The 23,809-nt window shown below is 40.1% G+C and overlaps 1 protein-coding gene across 4 annotated transcripts in view; it reads left to right on the top strand.

The window, feature by feature from the left end:
* The window catches only part of CSGALNACT1 (chondroitin sulfate N-acetylgalactosaminyltransferase 1), a 405,248-nt gene that overhangs the window by 279,304 nt on the left and 102,135 nt on the right, over positions 1–23,809 (top strand). For 2 of the 4 annotated variants that reach the window (XM_077274359.1, XM_077274351.1), the window contains exon 4: positions 16,129–16,191. The exons of the other annotated variants lie outside the window; for them this stretch is intronic. The gene's annotated coding sequence lies outside the window, so the exon portion shown is untranslated. The remainder of the gene's footprint in view (positions 1–16,128; positions 16,192–23,809) is intronic. 4 annotated transcript variants of the gene reach the window in all.

Here is a 23,809-nt window from a genome sequence, read left to right as displayed (position 1 = left end):
CGACACGGATTCATCCAGTGAGGAAGATCCAACATTCATTTAATCCTCCTCTTCCTCCTCCTCATCTAGTGAGGAAGGACCCCCAGCAAGGAGCCCTTGGTACCACGCAAGTCCTGCAGCAATTAATCCCTTATGGATTTCACCCCCCAAAATTTATCAGCCTGTCATTCTGAATTTCATCTGCAGCTCAGGAATCCAGTTTGACACCACCGGCCTCACTGAAATTAAGTTCTTCAAATTCTTTTTCAGTCAGGAACTAATAAATCTTATGGTGGCCCAGACAAACCTGTATGCCCATCAATTTTTCACCCAAAATCCCATGTCATCATACGCCAGATGGACTCCCATAAATGCAGTAGAGATAATGACATTTTGGGGAATTCTGCATATGGGCATGTTTAGAAAAAAAGCTGCAGAAAGCACAAATCAAAAGTTTGATGTTGTGTTTGTAAACAACACGTATGAAAATTTATAGCCTTTTTCTTAATGTCTGTAAATCAATCAGTAAGCGCTGAGAGGTGCTTTAAGGACGAGCAGAAAGGGTGAGCAAATGACACACTTCAGTGGTACTGAGATTTCAAGGCTGCAGAAAGGAGTCAGAGAGGAGAATTTATTGTGTGACAGATGAGCATTACATATTCTGTCTGTAAAACACCATCTCTCTCCATAGTGCTTCTGTTCTGTAGACCTGGGGGGCAAGCTGGAGAAAACAACATCCACACTGTGTAATCTGGAGCTGTGCCTTTTCACTTATTCTGTCTTTTCTGACCTCCTTTATGTATCTCTTTTTAAAATTTAGCTATTTACTAGACATGTATAATTGGTGATCGAAACTTTGTAATTCTGCACTTGTGCAATGCAGAAATTCCAGATAGTAACACTATGTAGAGTATCTATTATTTATCTGCTTGCACTGTTTGGCTGTACTTTAGGATTCTATACTTTACACTATACTAAAATACTGTACATTTGTCGCAATGCATTGTTTTTTCTTCTTCTATCTTTCTCTTCTTGGATTTATATATTCTTTATTTTTAATACTGTATCAATTACAATAAAATATATACCACCGTTTACATTAGTTTCATAAACCTTAAATAATAATAATAATAATAATAATAAAATTTTGCAATGTAGTTGGCTACCATTTTGCCTATAAAATGTATAAGGCATTTTATGTCTCACCTGGTGAGATGCATCTTTGGCGCCTTTGTTCTGGATGAGCAGGTGGCGTGCCGCATTGACTGGTGGTTTTGATGCAATGAGCAGAACAAGCCAGAATGATGGAGGCCATTAAGGCTACATAGAATCTGGAGAAACAGAGGTTTGACACCACGGTCACACGTTCCGTATTTGAGCATCTTTTTAACCCCTTCATGACCTTGGGATTTTCCGTTTTTCCGTGTTCGTTTTTTGCTCCCCTTCTTCCCAGAGCCATAACTTTTTTATTTTTCCGTTAATATGGCCATGTGAGGGCTTATTTTTTGCGAAACAAGTTGTACTTTTGAATGACATCATTGGTTTTAGCATGTCGTGTACTCGAAAACGGGAAAAAATTCCAAGTTTGGTGAAATTGCAAAAAAAGTGCAATCCCACACTTGTTTTTTGATTGGCTTTTTTACTAGGTTCACTAAATGCTAAAACTGACCTGCCATTATGATTCTCCAGGTTATTACGAGTTTATAGACACCAAACACGTCTAGGTTCTCTTTTATCTAAGTGGTGAAAAAAAATTCCAAACTTTGCTAAAAAAAAATAAAAATTTGTGCCATTTTCCGATACCCGTAGCGTCTCCATTTTTCATGATCTGAGGTCGGGTGAGGGCTTATTTTTTGTGTGCTGAGCTGGCATTTTTAATGATACCACTTTTGTGTAGATACGTTCTTTTGATCGCCCATTATTGCATTTTAATGCAATGTCGCGGCGACAAAAAAAAACGTAATTCTGGCGTTTCAAATTTTTTTCTCGCTACGCCGTTTAGAGATCAGGTTAATCCTTTTTTTTTATTGATAGAGCAGGTGATTCTGAATGCGGCGATACCAAATATGTGTAGGTTTGATTTTTTTTTAATTGATTTATTTTGAATGGGGCGAAAGGGGGGTGATTTAAACTTTTATATTTTGTTTTATTTTTTTCACATTTTTTTTACCTTTTTTTTTTACTTTTGCCATGCTTCAATAGCCTCCATGGGAGGCTAGAAGCTGGCACAACTCGATCACCTCTGCTACATAGCAGCGATCATCAGATCACTGCTATGCAGCAGAAATGCAGGTGTGCTATGAGTGCCGACCACAGGGGGGCGCTCACAGCAGGCCGGCATCAGTAAGCATAGAGGTCTCAACGACCTCTATGGTTACCATTCCAATGCATCGCTGACCCCCGATCATGTGACGGGGGTCGGTGATGCCGTCATTTCCGACCGCCCGGCCTGAAGCACCAGTTAAATGCCGCTGTCAGCGTTTGACAGCGGCATTAACTAGTTAATAGTGGCGGGTGAATCGCGATTTCACCTGCCGCTAATGCGGGCACATGTCAGCTGTTTAAAATGGATGGAGCAGAACAACAGAATTAACAAGCACAGATGTGAACAGAGCCTTATTGTGGCTGCTCTAGTAGTCAGTATGAAAGCTGGAATATTTCCATATTTTATATTGATATTCACATATCAAAACAAAGTAAATAATGTAGCGTGGAAGTAATCAAAAAGTTTGCATTTTTGCTGATCAGCAACTTTTACATTTTTACTTACATAATAGCTTTAGAATTATTGCATTTTCTACCCCAATTATGGAATATAATAGTTACCATAAGTGTGACAGTATGCTAGAATATAAAATAAGGGAAGAAACGCTAATTCTCATTGTCGTCATGACAACTAAACATTTTGACAAGTTACTGAGGAAGGCATATGTGTAGCCCACACAATTTTCATGACATTCATTCATGGGGAATGGAATTTCAGGTGAAAATACAGCTCATAGTCGGTATATGGGATTATATATGGATTCCCTAGAACAGCAGGGAGGAAAAGGTAATGGAAGCAGCAAATCGAAATAGTAAATTAGGAAGGTGCACGATGCTGCTGTACATAATATATGCATACAATATTGAGAAGTGTGTGTACCTCGAAGTTAGAAATATGCTGCCTGCCAGTCATTCATTTTCTTAGTATTCTAGCCTCATAAACTAATCATTGAGTAAAACATAAGTGGAACAGAAAAATCAGCTATAAGGCTACGTTCACATTTGCGTTGTGCGCCGCAGCGTCGGCGCCGCAACGCACAACGCAAATAAAAACGCAGCAAAACGCATGCACAACGCTGCGTTTTGCGCCGCATGCGTCGTTTTTTTCATTGAATTTGGACGCAGCAAAAATGCAACTTGCTGCGTCCTCTGCGCACCGACGCGGGCGCCGCAGCGACGCATGCGGCGCAAAACGCAAGTGCGCCGCATGTCCATGCGCCCCCATGTTAAATATAGGGGCGCATGACGCATGCGGCGCCGCTGCGGCGCCCGACGCTGCGGCGAGGACCGCAAATGTGAACGTAGCCTAATAGTGGTATTTGTTACAGCATGGCTTTTATATTGTTTTGAATTTTTCAGTTCATAAACTCCAGCTGCCCTTTTATTCACATTTTTCTGTCCCCTCTATTACAATTGTGAGATGTAAGGAGGGAGCAGCATGCAGGGTTTTTTTTCCCTCTAGTGGCGCTTGTATTTTTTTCATTACCAGTGGTAATTTAGAAAGAATTATTTATGCATTACATTCATACATTTCACTATGTACAAGAAGTTGAACTAAAACTGAAGTTCAGTAACAAAACATGAACCATGAGTAATGTAATATGATTACTGTATATATACTAAAAGGATTATGGCATTGGGTCATGGGATTGCGGTCTCCTTGGCTTGACAGGCTTTTAAGGCACACTAAGCAGATATGATACTGGCCGCAACTAGTTTTATTGGTTCCGTATAACGGGCAGCACGGTGGCTCAGTGGTTAGCACTGCAGCCTCGCAGCGCTGGAGTCCTGGGTTCAAATCCCACCAAGGACACCATCTGCAAGGAGTTTGTATGTTCTCTCTGTGTTTGCGTGGGTTTCCTCCAGGTTCTCCGGTTTCCCCCCACATTCCAAGGAGTCCTGGGTTCAAATCCCACCAAGGACACATCTGCAAGTAGTTTGTATGTTCTCTCTGTGTTTGCGTGGGTTTCCTCCAGGTTCTCCGGTTTCCCCCCACATTCCAAAGACATACGGATAGGGAATCTAGATTGTGAGCCCCATAGGGGACAGCGATGATAGTGTGTGAAAACTGTAAACTGCTGCGGAATATGTTAGTGCTATATAAATATTATTATTGTTTTAACAGTAAAACAAAATTAATCCTAGGCCAATTGTCTACTAACTAAAACAGTACACCTTCTCCAAGTTTTGGATCTGTGTGATGCCATCAGTGTGTTGTACGTGTTTTCCATGGACCCATAGACTTGTATTTGCACTTTTCATCCTTGCTGCTGCAAAAAAACGGACCTGTCTGTGTATTTTTCACAGACTCGCGGTCCATGTAAAAACATGGACACGTTCATAGCACCATGGGTAATGGGTACGTGTATTATCAGTGGGGGGAAACAGATTCCAGACATAACGGACGTGTGAAGGAGGCCTAACTCAATTTTTACATGGGAGCTGACAAGGAGATTTGTGGATTCCAAACCACGACCAGCATGAATTAGACACTGTGTTATTACAGTCTAGGAGAACTGGGTGGAAAAAGAGGCCGAGGACCTGACTTGAAGTAGTCATCTCATGCACATAATCCTTATTTTTATTTTCTTTGAAATTTGACCGCATTTCAGAATAGGGCATGGTGGTGACAACATCGCAGCCAGTGTCTGGTATCTGGTACAGGCAGCATGAATCTCCTGGCAGGTTCCCTTTGAATCATTGATTTGTATCTGTATGCAGGAAATGTACCTTCATCCTTCATGCGGTAACCTGATTATATGGTGCTTTACTTTGGAACGTTGAGTACAAATATTGTTTAGGGAAGTAGAGCCTTTACTTTTTTTTTTTTTTTTGCTTTTTAATTTCCAATCTGTTTGCTCATATAAAATGCTGGTAAGCATAAGTGCTGTGTTGGGATTTCTGCTAAAAGCAGATTGAGCAGAGTTTTTAGCTTGATTCAAAGCTGTCATATTGAGAACATTTTAAAAGCAAAGGAGATAGTTTTGTCAATTTACTCATAGCTTTAACTACAGGAACCAATTTTACTTACATGCATTTAAACTAAGGGTTTTCAGCATTGTACATTTTGTCAATATTCCACATGTGAAATACTGACTAGTCAAAAGGCTATTAATTAAACAAAAATTGTATTTATTGGTTTAATCTTTAATATGTCACAACTTCAAAAGAGAAAGTACAATTGGGAAAATAGGTATTTGATACACTATCGAATTTGCACGTTTTTCCACCTACAAAGAATGGAGAGGTCTGTCATTTTTATTGTAGGTACACTTCAACTGTGAGAGACAGTCTTAAAAAAAAAAGAAAAAAATCAAATTGTATGATTTTTACATAGTTTGTTTGCATCTTAAGGCATGAAATAAGTATTTGGTACAATAGAAAAAAAATTTGTACAGAAACCTTTGTTTACAATTACACAGGTCAGACGTTTCCTATAGTTCTTGACCAAGTTTGCACACACTGCAGCAGGGATTTTGGCCCACTCCTCCATAAGATCTTTTCCAGATCTTTCAGGTTTCTGGGCTATCGATGGGCAACATTGAGTTTCAACTCCTTCCAAAGATTTTCTTTTGGGTTCAGGTCTGGAGTCTAGCTAGACCACTCCAGGACGATGAAATGCTTCTTACAGAGCCACTCCTTAGTTGCCCTGGCTGTGTGTTTTGGGTCATTGTCATGCTGGAAGACCAAGCCATGACCCATCTTCAATGCTCTTACTGAGAGAAGGTGGTTGCTGGCCAAAATCTTGCGATACATGACCCCATCCATCCTCCCTTCAATAGGGTGCAGTCGTCCTGTCCTGTGCAGAAAAGCACCCCAAAGTATGATTTATTTACTACCATATTTCACAGTTGGGACAGTGTTCTTGGGGTTCTACTCATACTTCTTCTTCCTCCTTCTTCCTCCAAACATGGCAAGTAGAGTTGCTACCAAATAGTTCTATTTTGGTCTCATCTGACCACATGACCTTCTCCCATACCTCCTGTGGATCATGGTCATTGGCAAACTTCAAGCGGCCTGGATATGGGCAACGTGGGCAGGGGCACCATGCAGGATTTTAATCCATGAAGACATAGTGTGTTATTAATGGTAATGACTGAGACTGTGGTCCCAGTTTTCTTCAGGTCATTGGCCAGGTCCTCCCATTGTTCTGACCTTTCTCAGAATCATTCTTACCCTATGAGGCGAGATCTTGCGTGGAGCCACAGACCAAGGAAGACTGGCAGTCATCTTGTGTTTCTTCCGTTTTCCAATAATTGTGCCAACAGTAATTGCCTTCTCATCAAGCTGCTTGCCTATTGTCATGTAGCCAATCTCAGCCTTGTGCAGGTCTACAATTTTGTCCCTGGTATCCTTAGACAGCACTTTGGTCTTGGTCATGGTGGAACGGTTGGAGTGTGATTGATTGACTGTGTGGACAGGTGTCTTTTATGCAGGTAACTAGTTCATACAGGTGCAATTAATACAGGTTATGAGTGCAGAGTAGGAGGGCTTCTTAAAGACAAACTATCAGGTCTGTGAGAGCCATAATTCTTGCTTTTTTGAAGGTGATCAAATATTTATTTCATGCAATATAAAGCAAATTAATTATGTAAAAATCATGCAATGTGATTTTTTGGGGATTTTTTAAGCTTCTATCTCTCACAGTTGAAGTGTACCTACGATAAAAATTACAGACCTCTTCGTTCTTTGTAGGTGGGAAAACTTGCAAATTCGGCAGTATATCAAACACTTATTTTCCCCACTGTAACTATATGTAGATTTTTCTTCCAAGTTTTCCATATGGATAAATTGCATATTACGGTTACAGCATTGTGTATGAGATTTGAAGATTTTTCATGCAAATGCTGCGGAGAATATCCGCAGTGTAAAAATGCGGTGGATTTTAAATGCAAAGATTGAACATCTTAAGTTCATAATTCACTCAATGATATTCATCTGCGGCATTTCCTCTGCTTAAGGTTGACAGCAAAAATGCTCCTGATGAATATAGTCTGTCTAGGTCTTTGTGACACCTGCATGCAGCTGAAACACCTCGATGTGTTGGTTAGTGGTTCCATCATGTCTTAGATAGTGATGAGCGAGTATACTAGTTGCTCGGGTTTTCCCGAGCACGCTCAGGTGGTCTCCGAGTATTTATAAGTGCTCGGAGATTTCATTTTCTTTGCCTCAGCTTCATGATTTACAGCTGATAGAGAGCTTGAATACATGTGGGGATTCCCTAGCAACCAGGCAACCCCCACATGTTCTCAGGCTGGCTAGCAGCCGTAAATCATGCAGCTGCGTCAACAAAAACTAAATCTCCGAGCAGTTACAAATACTCAGAGACCACCCGAGCGTGCTCGGGAAAACCCAAGCAACGACTACACTCGCTCATCACTAGTCTTAGAAAGTAATAAATCAGTTTTGACTGCAAAATTGTGGGTACTGTAGGAAGGTGGGGAAACAGCTGCTGCCGCAAAGTCGAAATCCAGCTGTAATATTTTTTTTCATAAAATGCTTTTAAAATCTGTTAGCATTTTCTTTTTTATCAACTGGAAAAACATTTTGGATCACATGCTAATTTTCACAAAAAAAAATAAATCATATTATTGGTACAATTTTGTGCTTCTAAAGGAAAATTTGGTCCCTTTTGTGTCATGTGATAGAACATTGATGCAGTTTTGTTTTTTTTTGTAATGCACACCCAATATGTGTATGCTACCATATTTTGATGGGAAGGCATGCATGATCCCACAGACATTTGTGGTAGAGCCCATATACGCATCTGTGCAAAAGGTCTGATTGTTATTGGCAAATATGTGGTTCTTATTGGGTATATAAGTACAGCACATTCATCAGTCACATGCACTGTTTTCAGTTCTATTGGATGGATTATGTGGATTATTTACATTGCAAGATTATCTTGAACAAGGTTTCACAATTCATGATAATCTTGCAGTGTAAATAGGCTGCCACTGCCCCTTGCTCATCAGACAAAATGATCTATTGTGATGCAGAAAAGTTAATTGTTCTCGGCCGGGCATCATCGTCTAGTGTAAACAGAATTTGTGCTGCCGAGAACAATGTCAGCCTAGGGGCACTGACTGATCTATTACATATCATTCATTGCGGTAATATTGGGTAAACAGACTATTAAACCACTGCCAATTGGCAAAAGAACTTGGTGAGTGTCAGTCATTAAGGGCCGCACATCAACGAATGTAAATGGACCCTTAGTCTAGACTTTGTGACTGTCATGAATACTATTGTAATATTGTAATTCACTGCCTACAGGTTCCAGAAATGTTGACGGTTTAGCGTCTATAACAATTTCTCCAAAAATCAGTTTTTAATTCTGAATTGCCTTACAAGACATCCTAACTTCAGAAGGGGTAATGCCGATCCTCCAAGTGACTGGAACATAACCCAACTGGATTATATAAATTGAACCTTGGATGACTTTCAGGATAAAGATTTTATTGTTTGATTTGCGCTGTGTAATATCTTTGATCCAAAAAATGGGTCCATTGTTATCATAGAGGTGTTTTTTAGATATTCCTGTGGATCAGATGCCATCTTATCGGGGTTTTTGGAAAATCAAGTTGAGATCAAATCACAGCACTACACTTTTATATTAAAACATGAGCACAGCGAATGTGTCTGGCTCCACTACGTGGAACCTATCCATCACAATCATACATTAGGCTTAATTCCAGACAGCTTAAGAAGACGTAAGGGACAAATGTAAATCTGTAATGATTTTGCAAGGAATTTTGCAGCATTTTTTCATTGCCAAACCATGTTTACTTATTGACCTTGAATTAAATTGTTTTTTAGGGTGCATATTGCACCAATAGTTACAGTGCAGAGATATCTTAAAGGGTTTGTTCTCATTTCGACACCATTTTCTAGTGTTTATAAAAGTAACTTAAATAACTGATTCATTGTCTTGTACCAATTCAGAATAAGTTTTCATGTTCTATTCTAAAGGCACATTTACACTTTCCGATTATTGTGATTGAGTGTTTCTAGGAACATTCGTCTTCTGATAATCTTACAGTGTAAACACTGTCAATCACCCAACCGAGGAGCAAAACAAGTGTTCGTTTGATGTAATGGTTTTTAATTTGCTGCCCTGTGTAAACAGGACATGTGCTTCCGAGAAAAATGCCAGCCTATGTAGAATAATCTATTAATGACCATTCCATGCACATGGAAAGTGTGGTCTGCATGTCCAGTCAGGCTATTACACAACCACTGATCAGCTCCAGGGTGGCCCATCGGCAGTGGCATAATGGCCACGATCATGTAGTTGAATGCACCCTAAGGTTCCACTAACTCTCGCATAATCTTCAGAACTGAAATATTTCAGAATCCCTTATGATTTGCTTTTTGCAGTTTTTTAGTTTATGCTTATGTTTTTTTACTGATATACAAATTAGCTCTCCCACTGCATTCTATGAACTACTGGGTCTGTTTTTAGTGAGACCCTAAACATTCCCCACTCAAGATAAGTCCTGTGGGGACACGCTGCTGGTTATAACCATTGAAAACAACTAAAACCTGTTCTAGGCAATCATTTTATCACATATCCACAAGATTGCTGATTGTTGGGTCTGAGGGTATGTGCACACGTCCGGATTTCTTGCAGAAATTTCCTGAAGAAAACCGGAAATTTTCTGCAAGAAATCCGCATATTTTTTTTTGCATTTTTATTCCGTTTTTTTAGCATTCTGCAAGCGTAATTAGCTTGCAGAATGTTAAAGTTTTCCAAGCGATCTGTAGCATCGCTTGGAAAACTGACTGACAAGTTGGTCACACTTGTCAAACATACAGTTTGACAAGTGTGACCAACTTTTTACTATAGATGCAGCTTATGCAGCATCTATAGTAAAAGATAGAATGTTTAAAAATAATAAAAAGAAATAAAAAAATGGTTATACTCACCCTCTGCAGACAGCCAATCTCCTCAGCGGTGTCCGTTCCTATAGATGCTGGTGTGGTTCAGGACCTTCGATGACGTCGCGGCTTGTGATTGGTCGCGTGAGTCACATGAGCGGTCACGCGACCAATCACAAGACAGCGACGTCATCACAGGTCCTGAACCACACCATCTATAGGAACGGAAGAGAGAGCATGCACCGGAGAGGCGGGAACACTTCGGGGGCCATCAGAGGGTGAGTATATGACTATTTTTTATTTGAATTCTTTTTTTTTTACCAATTATATGGTGCCCAGTGCGTGGAGGAGAGTCTCCTCTCCTCCACCTTGGGTACCAACCGCACATAATCTGCTTACTTCCCGCATGGTGGGCATAGCCCCGTGCGGGAAGTAAGCAGATCAATGCACTCCTAGGTGTGCGGAATCCCCGCAATTCCGCATTTTTAATGAACATGTTGCTTTTTTTTCCGCGATGCGATTTTTTCGCGGAAAAAAATGCAACATTTGCACAAAAAATGCGGAATACCCTGTAAATAATAGGAGGCATATGTAAGCGGTTTTTTTCGCATTTTTATCACGTTTTTATAGCAAAAAAACGCGAAAAACCCTGAATGTGTGCACATGGTCTCTGACAGAGGATCACAGATTGGCAGAATGGAAATCTGCTCTTTTCATTCTCTATGGGCTGCTGGAAAAAAATCACTCACAGTACTCAGCAGCCCCATAGAGAAGAGAATGGTGCAGCGGTGTACATGCTCAATCAAATAGGGATAAAGTGGCCTTGTTCTGCTGATTAGTGCAGGTCCAACCCAATTGATCAACAAGTTATTGCCTATATTGTGTGTAGGTGATGTGTAGGTGATAAAGGAATTGTCCAGTGAAAACATGTTCAGGTAAAATAAATCAGGCCGGAGTCACACTACCAAATGACACGTCCAAGTGCTATGCGGTAAAACATCACATAGCGAGAAGAGAAATTACTTCCTTCGTCTCCTCAGCACTTGTGCTGAAATTTTCTCCTCACCTGTGCTGCAAAATTTTTTTTGATGCGAAAGGATTGGAGCACAGTAGCATGACACTCAGCTCCTGCTCGCAGAAGAGCAGGAGCCGATGGTCATTAGCCTATACGCTGGTGTGACGCCGGCCTAATAGTTAGTGTCTGAAAGGGGACATGAACCTGACTGTAACAAACTGAATAATGTCTGAGAGCTTAGTTGTAACACAGATGATGATTAGTGATGAGCGAATATACTCGTTACTCGAGATTTCCCCAGCACGCTCGGGGGTCCTTCGAGTATTTTTTAGTGCTCGGAGATTTAGTTTTCTTCACCGCAGCTGAATGATTTACATCTGTTAGCCAGCATAAGTACATGTGGGGGTTGCCTGGTTGCTAGGGAATCCCCACATGTAATCAAGCTGACTAACAGATGTAAATCATTCAGCTGTGGTGAAGAAAACTAAATCTCCACGCACTAAAAAATACTCGGAGGACACCCGAGCGTGCTCCGGAAATCTCGAGTAACTAGTATATTCGCTCATCACTAATGATGGTATAAGGCTTGGCAGTTAGATTTCTGGATTAGATCCTAAAACTTGTCTTTTACATATCGGACTAGAAGTGGAAAATTTGACAGGTGCTGTTAGTGACAGGAGCAGTCTATTAGTATAATTCACAGCAGATGTGCAGTCTTGCAGCTCAGCACTCACATTGTTCAGTTGCTCACTTGGTAAATGACACATTCTCACTCACTCTTGTAGGCCATAGTCTTGCTTACTGTTATAGACCATAGTATATGTTACCAAGCAAAGGTGATGGTAGAGCAACCAGACTGGAATGGTCAACATTGGTTATCACCTCATCAGGGTGTTCCTGGCTTTGCTAAGCCAAGGAATTTTGTGTTGACCAACTTTGTCAGGGCAGTCTTCCTGCTACTGACCAAGATGCTTGAATCAAGGTGTCACTTCTTGTAAGATCCAATAGTAGTGGTCTGCGACCACTCATGGTTCAGAGCATATAAATATGGCACAAGATAATAATCATAGTGTGATATAACATTACATAGTAAACGTTACTTCACTGGCTGTATACATCTCAAAACTACATATGCTGTAAAGGGGTGGTTGTAGTGTCCAGTCAGGTCAAGTTTAAAGGGAATCTGTCATCCGGTTTTGCAGCCCCAAATGAGAGAAGCATAATATAGAGGCAGAAATCCGTCAGGAAAAAGTTACGATAAGACAACTTTATAGTCCGTTATTCACTAACTGATCTCAACCAGATGTTTTTTTAACATTGAGATAGACGAGCATCTGCTATTGCGGCATCCGTTGTGATCTATTTCTTACAGATCGGCAAGAAAAGGCAATCATGGCTCTTATGATTTTTTCCTCCAATTTGATTGAAACTTTAATTTTTACAGTCTTCAGGTTATTTGGTTAGTATACGGTTACTAGAATCCTCGGTAGCTTCGTTCTGTAACATGACAATAGAGCCTTTTATTTTTCTAGTTCACTATTTTTAACTAATGTTTCCAAAACAGATGAAATAAGGGAACAATAACACACAGAACATGAATTATGTTGACACCTTCTTTTGTGTAAAGGCTCTAGAAATGCAATAAAAAAGTAAAAGGATAGGAGAGAAAAAAATATATATATATATATTTATATATATATCACAAAAGCAGGCAGCACTCCATGTTCTTAAGGCAAATTGCAGGTCTTTATTGAGCCCACATCTCCACGCAACGTTTCGGCTCTAACTGAGTCTTTCTCAAGACTTGAGAAAGGCTCAGTTAGAGCCGAAACGTTGCGTGGAGATGTGGGCTCAATAAAGACCTGCAATTTGCCTTAAGAACATGGAGTGCTGCCTGCTTTTGTGGTATATATGGACTGAGAGCAACCAAGGGACGGGTTGTTTGGGCTCTGCACCCGAAGATAAGTAAAGGATTTGTGCTGTTCCAATTTTTTCTATTATATTTATATATATATATAAAAAAAAATTGAGGACGGGCAAGGGTTTTCTCCATGAACCAACCTGGTTGGAGATCTACTCCCTGGTCAGACCATGGGTTCCAGTTGTTCCAGTACTTTTTTCTTTTTTTTTTTTATAATCCTTATAACTGGCTTTATCACATTTTTCATCTGGGACCTTCCAAACATATTCAAAAGTAGCTATACTCCATATAATAGAAAGGAGGTATTCTAATTCCTATTAAAGAAATGCCCAGTCTCTTCCCTTCTAGCTGCTACCTGTGTATATCAATATATATGTGTTTACAGCACAACCAATCTAAGTAAGAACATTATTTATAAATATCCCGTTCACATTTTTTTCATGTGACGGAAATTGATATATAACATATTGCTGTCTACAGTTCTTGTATTATCCAATTCTCCAATACCCAGGGGGAACTGCAATTTAAAAACCTTTCTGTAATGGATATCTAATTCAATTAAAGTCTCATACAGCAGTAAGAAGGGGAAAAATAGATTTTATTCTTGTACATTGCAGGTGTATATCCAATATATTCTCCGAGTTAATTTAAACTGTCCTTAATTTAACTTGCTGAATACGAAATTGTTGAATACATCGTCCCTATACTTCCCGCCACTATAGGTAGAAGTACTTACATGAAAGTAATTTGGCTAGTGCCGCAGTTCCATTTACTTCTTTTCTTCTAATAGAATAATATTGCTGTTCTCCTGGAGAGGAAAAAAAATGCAGCGAGCGTTGACTTGAAATGTGGAGTTAAGTGCGGCAGATTTTTATCAGGCCGAAAGAAGTGATAGAAAAAGCTGTCGTGTATGGCAGTTGTTAGAAGCTTATTGCTGTTCTGTTCTTTAATAAAGAACACAGGAAAATTTCACCAGCTGTCTGAATAAAAGATGCTTTTATGCCCTCGTATCTCCTCCTAAAGTTACAGAAAGTTATAGGATCACAAGGCCAGTCTAAAGGAGCTGTCCACTCTGAACTGCCCCATTTGTTTTGTCGTTCTTAGTCACTTATTATTGGCAGGGACGCAAGGGCTAAATGCTCGCTTTTCGCCGCAGCTTGTGACTGTACAGTTATAGTTGCGTCCTGCACCTATGCGACCATGACGGAACAGGTCCCCTGAAAGCAAATGATTAAGAATCTGATTCGGGGACCACATGCTGAAATCTTAACATTTAATGAATGCAGTTGCCACACCTTCCAACAAGGTGTCAGTGGCATTGTGTGCTACCCTGCTCCTCTATTTTTCAGTGATTGCATAGTCATTACTTGCCACTTACTACTATTATAAGACTTCAAGACAACTGCATTCTATTGTGGAAATTTCTGTTGTGGAAACTAGCTTCTCTGCAACAGAAATTGATGTGCTGCAGCTTGAAAACCTGCACAGCGGGTGAGTTTATGCAAATAGAAGCACAGTGAGCATGGGATTTCTATAAATCTCATCCACTGTGCTTGTATTGGAGAACGCAGCACTTAGGATGCCGGGCAGATGGGCTACGTCCAAACTGCTGCTGTTCTAGATTGTGGGTACATACCCCAACAGGCAGAACTCGGCGCACACCTCGATACCTGGTGGCGGTGATGCTCATGGGATTATTCCAGTTCATATCGGCGGGCTCCCACGCTGACATTTTTTTAAATTTATTAAAACAATGAAAAAATGGTGTGGGCTCATAATTTTCATAACCAGTAGAGGAAAAGTCGATGCCTGAGGGCTGATGGTAATATTTTGGTAAAGAGCCAATAGCCAAAGGTTCCCAAGCTATTAATATCAGCTCAGAGCTGTTTGCTTAGCATTTAGTGGCTAGTTTACATGGGCATCCCGAAGTGAAGAGATAATTAATAATGTCCCACAATGATCTTGATGACTTTGACTGCTCTCAAAGACAGCAAGCTCACACTCACAGGAGGTAATTGCTCCTGCAGTGTGTAGTGCTGGGGTGCGGAGAAAAAGTTCACCGGAATTTATCAGCTGATGAACCCCGGTGAACTCACTGATGGCACCACTGCTGCATGAGAATTTTCACATGCAATGGTGGTGCCGTAATTGAGATCACCGAGGCTCATCAGCTGATAAACTATGGTGAACTTTCTCACCGCAGCTCAGTGCTACACACTGCAGGAGCAATTACATGCTCCTGTCAGTGTGTCACCAGCTTCCGGGTAGAACAGTCCCATTAGCTGATGGGACTGCTCTACAAGTGATCTGAATCATCACGAATAATATGGATTATGGCAGATAGGTGAGGGATATGGTGGTTTGTTATTTTTTCTCTTTTTTCAGGTGACATGGGCATTTGGGATTAGGCGTTAAAGTGATTATATGTTTTGGGGTTTTTTTTATAGGAGACTAGGGCTTCAGGGCTTAGGTGTGGGTGACCATATACTGTGTTTTTTATTTTTATTTCAATATTTATTTATTTTAACTTTTTTTTTCTTTAATTTGAGCACAGTCGCTGGCTGATGACCCATCAACCGCCACCTGCCCTTGCTGTTATCAGTGACAGCAACCATAGGCTGATGGTAGTAGTCTCTCATGAGCCGACGACTGTGACTGGCAGTAAGTGTTTTACTGCAGGTCACAGTCACAGCTGCGGTGTGACTCTGACATCTGACAACATGACTACTTAAAACTCTGACTGCTCTGATGATTTTACCAATTTTGCATCCTGCAGATTTTAACTCACAGCAAATCCTGAAAGGAAAAATACTCGTGCACAGCACTTCAGGATTCTCGTTGATTTTGCTGGTGATAAGATTCTCTAGCGTTTTGGGGCCAATTCCATGTGGAAAATCTGCCGCAAAAATGCACCGTGTGCACACAGCCTTTTGCTTCATCTTTCTGCTAGATGTGATATTTACGGTACTTTACATCATAAAGATATGAAAACTATTTTATGGATACGTCAAAGGTAATGAACATTTTCTGATCATTAGATAACCTCTACGTTTTGCTTTCATCTTAGAATCTATTTTTGGGATGGTCCAGAACTTCTAGTTAACTGTGAATATGCTGCATACACTATGAGGTAGGAGTCGTTTGACTTTTTTTCTGTTTATTGTCAATATTATTACAATATTTTTTATTTATGGATAATTATTACATATTGCAATATTGGAACTCCTAGGTAATATGAATACATCTATGTAAATAAATTGTAAAACTCATTTATTCTAAATAATAGTTCTGTAGCAAACAAATTGCAATTAGTGATGAGTGAATGTGCTCAGATGACGTCTTATCCGCGCATGCTCGGGTGCTATCCGAGCATCTGGGAGTGCTCGTATATTATGTTAGAGTCCCTCCGACTGCATGATTTGCGGCTGTTTTCTGAGCACGTTCACTGATCAGTAATCGACACTAAATTTAGCTTATGGGAGCAGCACAGTGGCTCACTGGTTAAAACTGGGGTCTTCATTTCAAATCCTCCCACAGAGAACATCAACAAGTAGTTTGTATGTTCTCCCCCTGTTTGTGTGGGTTTCCGGTTTCCTCCTACACTCTACAGATATACTGATAGGGAGTGGACGACTAGAGGGTGTAAAGCTCATACATACATAATACTCATACTGGTACCAGGTCTGAAACTGACAAATCTCCGCAGCGCAGAGTGCATTCCCTGGGGATAATTCATACGTCTGCAGTCACACAGAGTGTGGCAATCCCCACATATGTTGAGGCTGTCTTAGTAACTGTAAGGGTATGTGCACACGTCCGGATTTCTTGCAGAAATTTCCTGAAGAAAACCGGAAATTTTCTGCAAGAAATCCGCATTTTTTTTGGTGTGTTTTTTTTCCGTTTTTTTCGCGTTTTTTTTAGCATTCTGCAAGTGTAATTAGCTTGCAGAATGCTAAAGTTTTCCAAGCGATCTGTAGCATCGCTTGGAAAACTGATTGACAGGTTGGTCACACTTGTCAAACATAGTGTTTGACAAGTGTGACCAACTTTTTACTATAGATGCTGCCTATGCAGCATCAATAGTAAAAGATAGAATGTTTAAAAATAATAAAAAAATAAAAAAAAAGGTTATACTCACCTGCAGACAGCCGATCTCCTCAACGGCGTCCGTTCCTATAGATGGTTTGTGTGTGAAGGACCTTCAATAACGTCGCGGCTTGTGATTGGTCGCGTGAGCGGTCACATGAGCGGTCACGCAACCAATCACAAGACCGCGACGTCATCGCAGGTCCTTCACACAGACCATCTAAAGGAACGGAAGCAGCATCATGCACCGGAGAGGCGGGAACACTCCGGGGGCCATCAGAGGGTGAGTATATCACTATTTTTTATTTTAATTTTTTTTTTTTACCAATTATATGGTGCCCAGTCCGTGGAGGAGAGTCTCCTCTCCTCCACCCTGGGTACCAACCGCACATAATCTGCTTACTTCCCGCATGGTGGCAATTTTAATGAACATGTTGCTTTTTTTTCCGCGATGCGATTTTTACACGGAAAAAAATGCAACATTTGCACAAAAAAATGCGGAATACCCTGTAAATAATAGGAGGCATATGTTAGCGTTTTTTTCGCGCTTTTATCATGTTTTTATAGCGAAAAACGCGAAAAATCCTGAACGTGTGCACATGGCCTTAAACATGCAGCTGCAGGGACTTGGAACATATTATTCGAGCACACCCAAGATACTCTGATAACACGTTATTCGAGCATGTTTGCTAATCACTACTAGTGACATTTGCACACTTTTCCGCCAGTCCTGACACATTTCTCAAAGTGGGTGTGGGTTACAAAAGGGTATGGACTTCATTATATTTCCATATATATGCTATAATTTACACCAGACACATACGTTGAAGTTTGCGCCAGTTCATAGAATAGCTATAAATTAGTCTATTTTTCATTTTCCGATGCACACGCACCCCAAAAGATGTACCAGATCAGTCAATAATCAAATTTTATTTTGCAACACATTACTACTGTGCAGCGGATTTTGGGCTTACGTCTTGATCAATTCCCCAATAACGGTTTACGCCTTTTATCTGCCAAAATAAGAAGGTCAGTGCCCATAGGAAAAAAAATGCTGTTTTGTTTTATTTTGAGCCTTGTATATAAAATAAGTAAGAAGTATTGGAGAAGTATTGATCTAGGGGACGGAGTGGCAGTCGGAGTGTTTGTGGTTTGCATAGAACTCTACAGCTGGATTTACTGCTTCTCTCTTCAGCATTGATACCTGTGTGGTATATTTCAGTTCAGATTTTTGAGATACATTGGAATACACATATATTATGTATTTCTTGTATGGTCCAAGTGACTAAGATTATATAATAGGTGTATAACCAAAAATGGTCATCAGCACTGGTTATATCACTTTGCATTACTTTGTATCATTTACAGCAACAGTATTTGTTTTCAATAGCATTTGCAACCTGCTTGCTACAGGTTTTCCTCATTGTCCTGTCCCCTGATATTTAATACAGTCGTTTCAGCTTTAAATAGCAAATGGAACGGTGCCACTGATACAAAACCTCACATTGCATTACAACTTACATTATTCAGTAATGGAAAATCTGTTGCAGTTCATGATTTTAGCACATTGCCAACTTTTTTTTTATACTGGAACTACTTTGAGTACTAAAGCCAGGTCATGGGAAACTTTTATGGGGACTTGTAATTATGATACAAAGCTTGGTTTTTATAGTTCTCGCACTGCAGGATGGACTATAAAATACGTCCTAGAAGATAATTGAAAGAGTTAGGAAATGGTCAAAATGACATGTGGATGTTTCTTGTCTATCGTGTGCTGTTTGCATATATGGATGTTTGTACAGTATTCTCTTATACTATTCAACCATGAGTGTGTGTGTGTATATGTGTGTGTATATATACAACTCCTGGCAAAAATTATGGAATCACTGGCCTTGGAGGATGTTCATTCAGTTGTTTAATTTTGTAGAAAAAAAGCAGATCACAGACATGGCACAAAACTACAGTCATTTCAAACGGCAACTTTCTGGTTTTAAGAAACACTAAAAGAAATCAAGAACAAAAAATGTGGTATTCAGTAATGGTTACTTTTTTAACCAAGCATAGGGGAAAAATTATGGAATCACTGAATTCTGAGGAAAAAATTATGCTCGTTAGTCTGCATCTAAAAAGGAGTGATCACACCTTGGAGAGCTGTTGCACCAAGTGGACTGACATGAATCATGGCTCTAACATGAGAGATGTCAATTGAAACAAAGGAGAGGATTATCAAACTCTTAAAAGAGGGTAAATCATCTCACAATGTTGTAAAAGATGTTGGTTGTTCACAGTCAGCTGTGTCTAAAATCTGGACCAATTACAAACAACATGGGAAGGTTGTTAAAGGCAAACATACTGGTAGACCAAAGAAAGACAAGTCTCCAAAACAGGAAATGCACAACTAAACAAATGTGGAATAAATGGATGGAAACTGGAGTCAACGTCTGTGACCGAACTGTAAGAAACCGCCTGAAGGAAATGGGATTTACATACAGAAAAGCTAAAAGAAAGCCATCATCAACACCTAAACAGAAAAAAACAAGATTAAAATGGGCTAAGAAAAAGCAATTGTGGACTGTGGATGACTGGATGAAAGTCATATTCAGTGATGAATCACGAATCTGCATTGGGAAAGGTGATGATGCTGGAACGTTTGTTTGGTGCAGTTCCAATGAGATTTATAAAGATGACTGCCTGAAGAGAACATGCAAATTTCCACAGTCATTGATGATATAGGGCTGCATGTCAGGTAAAGGCACTGGGGAGATGGCTGTCATTACATCTTCAATAAATGCACAAGTTCATGTTGATATTTTGGACACTTTTATTATCCCATAAATTGAAAGGATGTTTGGGGATGATGAAATCATTTTTCAAGATGATAATGCATCCTGCCATAGAGCAAAAACTGTGAAAACATTCCTTGAAAAAGACACATAAGGTCAATGTCATGGCCTGCATATAGTCCGGATCTCAATCCAATTGAAAATCTTTGGTGGAAGTTGAAGAAAATGTCCATGACAAGGCTCCAATCTGCAAAGCTGATCTGGCAACAGCAATCCGAGAAAGTTGGAGCCAGATTGATGAAGAGTACTGTTTGACACTCATTAAGTCCATGCCTCAGAGACTGCAAGCTGTTATAAAAGCCAGAGGTGGTGCAACAAAATACTAGTGATGTTTTGGAGTGTTTTTTTTGTTTGTTTTTCATGATTCCATAATTTTTTCATCAGAATCGAGTGATTCCATAATTTTTCCCCTATGCTTGGTTAAAAAAAGTAACCATTACTGACTACCACATTTTTTGTTCTTGATTTCTTTGTGTTTCTTAAAGCCAGAAAGTTGCCATTTCAAAATGACTTTAGTTTTGTGCCATGTCTGTGATCTGCTTTTTTTCTACAAAATGAAACAACCGAATGAACACCCTCCAAGGCCGGTGATTCTATAATTTTTGCCAGGGGGTGTGTGTGTATATGTATGTGTATATGTATGTGTGTATATATATATATATATATATATATATATATATATATATATATATATTTGCATGTTTGTCAGATCTAAATGTTTCAGTTGAATAAACAAATTTAAATATTGGGCAAAGATAACACATTTAAGCACAAAATGCAGTTTTTAAATGAAAGTCTTTATTATTAAGGGAAAACTACATCTAAACTAACAGGGTGCTGTTTTTTTTAATATCAGTACTGAACACTTATTACATTGTACTTCCTTGAATAATAACATTTATGTAGTACTTGAAGAGAACTAAGTCTAATAAATGCAATAATTTGCAGGACTGCATTATAATCACAATTATGCATCTGAATTTTATTGGCTTTATTTGGCATGATGCCATGCATTTGACTGGACAGTTCTCCAGCATCAACTTAATGAGGTATTCTCAAGTTTGCAAGTTATCCCTATCTGTTACTGGGGATGCAACTGCTGGGACGAACACCAGTTTGGAGAATTGGGGCTTCACATGTGCCTAACCTACCATTGCTTCATTCTAGAGGGGCTCTGATAACCTGTTCTGGGATCGGTGGAGAGCCCAGCAGCTGAACTCCAGCAATTGTTGAAGGGAGTCTGTCACCCCCAAAATCGTATATGAGCTGCGGCCACCGGCATCAGGGGCTTATCTACAGCATTCTGGAATCCTGTAGATAAGCCCCCGATGTAACCTGAAAGATGAGAAATAAAGATTATATTATACTCACTAAGGGGCGGTCCCGCTGCGGTTCGGGTTCGATGGGGGTCGCGGTCCGGTCCAGCGCCTCCTATCTTCATCAGATGAAGTCCTCTTCTTATCTTCTTGCCGCGGCTCCAGCACATTCGTACTTTGTCTGCCCTGTTGAGAGCAGAGCAAAGTACTACAGTGCGCAGGCGCCGGGCCTCTCTGACTTTTCCCGGCATACTTTCAAAAGGGGGTGCTACTAGGTACCAACCATGCAGGTTGCCCAAACTTTTGCATCTGCCCATTTTCCTTTTTGTAATTTTTAAAGTGTAAAAGATGAAAAAAAAATTGTTACCGTATATCTATTTTTTTTGCCTAAAATATGTGTGTAAAAAGTGTCATCTTTAGCGTTATTTCTTTTAGAGATCATTTAATCTTCAACGCGCAATAACAGTAATTTTTTGACTAGGGGTGCCCAAACTTTCACATGCCACTGTACGTACATACATACATGCATACGTACATACATACATTATTCAGACCCCGTATTATTATCAATTATTCATGTTGTCTATCTTGGAAGCTTTGCGTGAATCGTTCATTATTCATGCATGTCTACTATATTCAATACTTGTCTATTTAAATTCACCAAACTAGTAAAAGAGGTATTGCCAACCATGCTTGGTCCCATTTTCTCTGCTTTTGGATGGTGAGAACAACAACAACCATCTCCAGATGAACTGCCTGTATTAAGCAGGGGGTCGGGAATTGGATCAAGGATGAGCGAAAGGTGTTGATGGGAAACAAACCTTAGGCCCAACCGCCACTCCGTGATGGAGGACTTATCTTATTATATTTCATGTTTCCTTCTGTGTACACCAGTGATGAGTATCTACCTGGACTGTTGAACATATAACTGAGTGAGTTTTACAACTGTTTTAGTAAGAAAACCCTCTTGCTGCATATAGTCGTATATCCATTAATGTATGCAGTTTTATTTTATTTAATTCAAACTTTATAAGAATTTGGAGGTAAATGAGCATATGGGATACAAAATATGCAGCAATGAGATGCAGAGAAGGACAGCACTGCGGCTGAGAGAACATCTGCCATAAGTTCTCTCTTTATCTGGAGACCTTTAGCTTCATGACAAACTTGCATCAGATTGTTCTGAAAATCTCTGCAGGGCTCTACAATTGATTTATTATACCGTTCCCTGCCCAAGAGAACAACAGCACAATGCAGAGAAATGTAAAACCTGCAGACAAAATGCCAAAGGATATAAAAAACAGAAAAAAGTACCGTATATAGTCTACCTTTTGTAGCCGCATCTGCTTAAGACAAGACTTAAATCTAAAATAATAAAGTGTGTATGTGTAGGAAATGGTAAGTGTATAGTGCCATCTATTAACTGCATATTATAGTAAGACAGTTCTAATTTGTACTGAGAAAATAAATCAGGATGTAAGATTGTTATATATAACTATGTAGATGTATACAGTGCAATGATATATAGATGTATACAGTACGATTATATAGGTATATACAGTATATAGATCTAATTATAGAAGTAAACTGATCATTTATTTGTATGTAGTATTGTATCGCTACATGATTATATTAAGTTTGCTTTTCATGTATGCTCGTCTATAATTCTTTCCGATAGGCGGTCACTCACAAATTAAAGAAACCTGTCTGTTAGGTGTCGAGTTCCCGCCGCTGCACAGGGGGAATCTTGAACCACCTCCGCTGCGGACTCAGCAGAGACGTCGGTCCCAGCGCCTGACTCAGGCAGATACTGTGCGTTTGGTTACTGCTGCCCTTCCAGGTTCTGTCATTATAACCAGCACTGATCAGCAGCGAGCAGGCACTCCTGGGACTAAGTCCTGCTTTTCTTCCTCTGGGCATGCCCAAGGGAAGACTCTCATTGAAGGTCGGGGGTCCAGCAGCAACCGCCAGTGCGGCACCGTGCACAATTAGTGCTCTTGCCTAGCCCTAGTTAGGGTGGTTAGTGGCGTCCGTCAGTGCGTCGCTGTACGCACTCTGTGCGGAAATCTTTAATTAGTCCTGACAACTGGTCAGTGTAGGGTGGGAACTCCCACTTGATCTCAGCATCTGACTCAGGGTGTCCTCAGGCGCTGACTCAAAAGCCACCGAGGGTCAGAGCGAGATCAATCACCAGCATAGTGGGGGTGAATTTCAGGGATCCCAGTAGCGTCCATCTGCTGCACCCTGTGACTGCTAACAGGACACAGCATTTCCTTTGTTTCCTTGCGACTCTGTGACGCAACAGAGTTCGCATCAGTTCATACCGGGTGACGGAACTCGTGTTTTGGAGTAGTACCGCCATATAGTGCCGCCATTACCTATCAGCAGGTTCCATCTCTGCATGGTGGACCCTGAGCTGCGAACGCACCTTATTACTATCTTTATATTTGTTCGGTGCATTCCGCTAGCCCTAACACTGTCTTATTGAGAATATAGTATGCTC

This window comes from Ranitomeya variabilis, chromosome 1, assembly GCF_051348905.1.
Source record: "Ranitomeya variabilis isolate aRanVar5 chromosome 1, aRanVar5.hap1, whole genome shotgun sequence".
NCBI lineage: Eukaryota > Metazoa > Chordata > Amphibia > Anura > Dendrobatidae > Ranitomeya > Ranitomeya variabilis.
This window is presented reverse-complemented; position numbering and strand designations above follow the sequence as displayed.